This window comes from Hippocampus zosterae, unplaced genomic scaffold, assembly GCF_025434085.1.
Source record: "Hippocampus zosterae strain Florida unplaced genomic scaffold, ASM2543408v3 HiC_scaffold_22, whole genome shotgun sequence".
Lineage (NCBI taxonomy): Eukaryota > Metazoa > Chordata > Actinopteri > Syngnathiformes > Syngnathidae > Hippocampus > Hippocampus zosterae.
In genome coordinates this window covers 2,210,340-2,216,339 of record NW_026262818.1, presented here as the reverse complement: position 1 = coordinate 2,216,339, position 6,000 = coordinate 2,210,340, and positions in this window count along the sequence as shown.

Genomic DNA, 6,000 nt, shown 5'->3' with positions numbered 1-6,000 from the left:
AAGACAAAAACGGAACCCATCCCCTATTTCCCCCAGGCTGCAGAAGAAGCGAGTCCTGTGTCAGGCAGTGATGTCTACACCGACTGTCAATCCACTTAATGTTCTTTAAAAACGCACCCCAAAAAGATGCACGAGAGGGACAAAAAAAAACCACAAGAAGCATTCCACACCGACAGTCTGGCCACTGTGTGTTCCTTCGGAAGCATCCCCAAAAAATGCATGGGACGGCCAAGAAAAGCACCGGAAGCCTTCCGTACATCCACACCTTTGCATAGGTTGTCCACCGAACGACTGCCCAACATTTGTGACATTCGCTCTGAAGAAGAGGATGGGAAGGATAAGAAATCAGAGGTTGAGTCACCATGCGACACGCCAAGGTCTCAGAACAGGAAGAGGAGCATAGAGGCTGCCGAATCCAGACGACTTAGAAAAAAACTACCAGTGACGCAAACCACATCTTCTCCAGCAAAACGCCGCCGTTCTAAGAACCTGAAAAATAGGGTTATCACTCCTTCATCATCTGAACCCTCACGACCAAGATTCGAACTAAAGGAAGATGAGTCTTTGCTGTCGTCAGATCTGTCAACTGAGTTAAGTGACCACAAGGAACAGATGCCTCTTCTTTCTTTCCTGGAGGATGAGGAGAGTGTTGATGAAGAGGAGCTGCCAAGTTTATTGATGCAGACAAGACCACTGTCTATCACAGAGGGAGTTTTTGTGTGGTGCAAATTTAGACGCTTTCCTACATGGCCGCCACAAGAGGAAGCCCTGCAAGGAAGACGTTGATTAAGCTTCAGAGGATACCAGGAATCTATACAAAGAGTACTACAGTTTGAAACTGGCCAAAGAGAAAAGCAGCAGCAGCAGCAGCAGCACAAGTAACGTTGCAACCAGACATAACAGTGAACAATCTGATTCTGCCCTTCAGAAGGCCTGCTGGGGTTCTCATCTTGAATCGCAGTGCTTTTCCGGCGTCTTCGCCCAGACCGCTTAGTGCCCTGGACAGAGATGCTCTGAAGGCCTCTGCGCAATATTACGGCTTCAAGCTCAAGAGCAACCTGACAACGCTGACTCACAAGGAGAAACCCCTCTCGTTGAAAAAACCCGGACGTGTGCCTGTGAACTCCTTAAAAAAAGATGCTCCAAGTGTTCAGAAAGATAACACTGTCACCACAACCCCTGATGCGGAATCCAGCCCCCCCGGGCGGGTGGAGCCGAACCCTGAAGAACCTCTCGAGCCATTTCGGCACATTCCAGAACCGGCCAAAGGTTCTGTGAGTCCTGGTAGGACGCAAGTGTCACCTATGTCCAGTGGAGATGTAGAAAAAGATTCAGAGACTTTACCTGGAGCAGTTGGACCTGCAGATTTTGGAGGGCTTCCTCGTAACGACCCGCCGGAATCTATTTGTTTCGATAAAGTCCCGAGTATCTATCATGATTTACGACAAGTGTTCAGTAAGGACCGAGCTCAGTCTCTGGTACGATTGTGCCATCAACTTGCTCGCTAACACCCCCCTTCCGAGTTCTCGCTTGTATCAAGTTTCACACAAGGAACAAGAAGCATTGAGGGAGTACATCGACAGCTCCCTCTCCGCTGGCCTTATTAGACCATCTAGATCTCCTTTGGGGGCCGGGTTCTTTTTTATAGAAAAGAAAGACAAGTCACTACGTCCTTGTGTAGACTATCGGGGGCTTAACAAAATCACCATAAAGAATAAATATCCAATTCCGCTATTAGATTCTGCGTTTGCCCCTCTCCAATCTGCAACCATCTTCACTAAACTGGATCTACGTAGCGCCTACCATTTAGTCCGCATACGGGAGGGGGATGAATGGAAAACTGCATTCAAGACCCCACTGGCACATTTTGAGTATCTAGTCATGCCTTTTGGGTTGACCAACGCCCCCGCCGTTTTTCAGAGCCTTATTAATGACGTGTTGAGAGATTTATTGAATGTATTTTGCTTTGTGTACCTGGACGACATAATGATTTTTTCTCGTACGCCCCAAGAGCATCAACGCCACATCAGGCTCGTCTTGCAGCGTCTCTTGGAGAATCGACTCTTCGTTAAAGCAGAGAAATGCGAGTTTCATGTGGAGTCAGTTTCGTTTCTTGGTTTTGTCATAGAGAAGGGTCAGCTGAGAGCGGATTCTGCCAAGACTAAGGCTCTGTGTGTATCCTGTCATCTGCCAGCGGAGGACAGCTTCATGACAGGCAGGACATAACAGGTGAGGCAGGGGGTGGGCGGGGCGATATCCTCAACACACACCATCAGCACCAAAGGCCCCCAAGGATGTGTTGTCTCTCTGCTCCTCTTCTGTCTCCACGCAAACAGCTCCACCTCATCGCTCTCAGCTGTCAAACTCCTGAAATTGGCAGACAATTCCACAGTCATCGGCCTCATGAACGATGGGGGCAAGCCTGCATCTTGACACAAAGTGGAGCGGCTCAGGCTTTGGTGTGGCCAACGCAACTCAGGGCTGAACATGTTCAAGACTTGTAGAGATGATTGTGAACTTCAGGTGACATCCTTCAGTCGGGTGGCATCCTAAGCTCCCACTAACGCTGTGCAAATGCCCTGTGCCAATCGTTGAGACCTTAAATGTCCTGGGAATTACTGTCTCTCAGGAACTGAAGTGGGAGACTAACATCAACTCTATCTTGAAAAAGACACAGCAGAGAATGTACTTCTTGCAACTGTTGAGGAAGTATGGTCTGCCATAAGGCATGACAAAGAATTTGTCCTGAGCGTGTGTTAAAGACAGTTTTCCATTCATCTCCCTTTCTGATTTGAACCAGGTAATAAGCTTTTATCCCGTCTATCCATCCATCTATTGATTTACGAAAAAAACGCTATTTTAAAGGTCGCCTCCCTGGTGAAGTGTTCTGGGCATGCCCTACTGGCAAGAGGCCCCGAGAAAGACCCAGAACACGTTGACAAAGAATTACAGGCATAAACTTACAGTTCCTCTTTTCTGTCAAGAATAAATCTAAACAGACAAGATTGTACACACAGTGATCCACACATGAACCTATTCACCGGTATTCCCGGGAAGGAAATCCATCTCAATATTCAAAGGTTTAGATACTTGAATGGCTTTTTAATTCTGGGGAAATGTGTCTCCGGATAGATATCATCGATGTAAGGCTTTTTCATCCACTTTTTCATAACAACTGCAGCATGAGTGAAAAGGGTTAATTTTACCTGAGACATGTCCTGCTCATTCTATGAAGAAAGCCTCCGCATGGCTCAAGGTTATGCTCTATTACCAGGAGAAATCACTGGAGGGAGACAAGGAGACACATCGATGGAGCCGAGTCCCTATTCCCCAACATCAAAGTCAATCTTTTTATTAGCTTTCCAAACAAGAGCAAATGGGTGTTGTCACAGCAAAGCAAGCTACCCCCCCCCCCAAAAAAAAAAAAAAAACAGCATCCCTCATTGACCAATCAGCTGTTTAACACAATTGGAGCACATTTCAAAAATATGCTCAACAGTGCCCATTCCTGCATTGATGCACGACACATTGTTAAAGAGGTATGTCCATCAAAATATTCCAAAACATAACATCTAACGATAAAAATCAATATTTCTCTTCTTAAATGAAACATGATCGAGGTCGTGTGTGCATGGGATGTTATCAAATTTCACCTAATTGGCCCAAAAAGTATTCATTTATGACAAACAATGTATTTTTTTTTCATCGATCTATGTGTTTGTACTTTTGGAGACATTTTTGTTTGGTGGCGTGAAGTGAAATTTTACCAACTTCAAATGTATGCCTCGGCTCAATAAGGTTTGGAAATCAGTGAGAGGGATGGATGGATGGATTGATAGATAGATGCAGTCATCTTATTGGTTGCCCTCTATATCAATCAAATAACGGGATTGATGAGAGGCTTACGAGCTTAGCGCCATTGTTTGCGCTGGAGCGGTGATGCAGTCATCTGATTGGTTGCCCTCTATGTCAATTAAGTAACGGGAACGATGATAGGCTGACGTAGTACGTTCTGTATAGTTAGCGCCTTGTTTGAATGGCATCACCACTGCCGAGGCGTTTTCGACGCTTGTCACGTGAAAGTCCGGAAGCCGCATTGAACCAGCCAAAGAGCCGCATGCAGATTTTGTGGTTTTTGTGGTCCTTGAAACAAGTTGAATTTGTAGTAGCTTTCTCTATCTTAGGCATGTGCTGGAATTTTGAAGTAGAGATTAAATTCCTGATAATTTGGAATTTTCATAAATTTTATTAATCAATATGTGGTTGTTTTATTGCAGGCACGCAAGCCTCTCTTGTTTCAGAGAGGGAGCAGTCGGGTCCACATGACCTGAACTGCAAAGGGCTTTTTTGTTCACTGAAAAAATATGGAAATGTACATGCTGTATTTCCCGAAATAAACGACAGATTGCTTGGGACAAGAATTATTATTTTTTTTAATTTTCATCTCTGACATAAACAACTCTGATCTCTCTTTGGCAACTTCCTTGAATGTCTCCTGGCCACTGGCCAAAATGAGAGCCTGCAACAAGATGTTCTAACCAGATTTGAAGAAATCAGAGATTGGATTTATTTGCTGTGGTACAATTAGTCTTTCTACTGTAAAGGGTTATTGGATGTCAGGTACAACAGTTACGTGTTCACTGTCATGGGGAGAGTCTATTCTGATTGCTGGATTTGGAATGTCAAGTCGAGTCAAGTCCAACTTTATTGTCAAATTCATTCATGAAAGCAACAGCAACCTAAGCAAGTGCAGTGACATAAAGCCTTTAAAAAGTCACATTATTATTATTATTATCATTATTATTATTATGGGTTTATAGTCTGAATACTTAACACCCCCACCCCAAGCCTCTCCATTTGTAGCATCAACTGTCTAAATGCACATCTTGTTAGCCGCTCCAAGCCAGAAAGCTCACTTTTGTGCAACGAGGATGGAAGCTGGGAAGAAGGCCCACTGGCACCGCTGGCCCAATCTTAATGGTCATCATAGCAAACAGGTCTAATGCTAGTTGGAGGGAAAGGGGGGATAAATCAAAGCACCGATTGGCGCTGTGAGATACAATACAGGTACCCATGATACTGAGAATTGTCAAGTTCCATTTGTATTCATGTCTTTGGGGTTGGGGGTGCTCAGGTGGAGGCTATTTGGGAATTGTGAGCAAAGGGCAACAAATCAACAAACACTGCAATTCTGTGTGGAAAAATGAATACAAAAACTGCCCCTCCTCAATGCCAAATGCCAATGTGAAGGTGTTGTATTGTTATTATTATGATCATTACTTAGTCTCCGTCCCGGTGGTCGACTGGTTAGCGCGTCTGATTTGAAGTCTCTGAATTGTCCCTAGGTGTGAGTGTGAGTGATAATGGTTGTTCGTCTATGTGTGCCCTGCGATTGGCGGACAACCGGTTCAGGGTGTCCCCCGCCTCCTGCCCGAAGATGACTGAAAGAGGTTCCAGCACCCCCCGTGACCCTTGAGGCTAAAGTGGATCGGAAAATAGATGGAAGGATTTATTAGTCTTGTGAAGAGTGCTTTTGTACAGCTGTGACTGTACAAAAAGCGTACTTAAAGTGCTATATGTAAAGTTGAGTTGAGTTAAAAATTGAATTGAGTGCAACTTTAATTGTCGTAAGCCACAAGAGCGACTCGTGAACAGCCAAAACATCTACATTAACCCTTTCATGCATCCTGTAACCTGATGTAATAACTGTATAATAACCGCTGTATAATAACTGTAATAACCGCTGTCCCTGAAAGGGTTTAGCTCACAAGCTCTAAAATTTCAACACGATGTGATTTATAATGGGTATAATGTTTTTTTTTTTTCGTTGGGTAATGATATCTCAAATTGATCTAAATCAGTTAAGCCTTCTGCTCAAGGCTTACAACGTGTTACTTACATTTTCCAAGTAGGTTTTCCTCTTTCATACACTTCGGTGTATATACCCCTGACTCCTTCCATCTTGACGATTCATGAACCGGATATAACACGGCTCTTCAA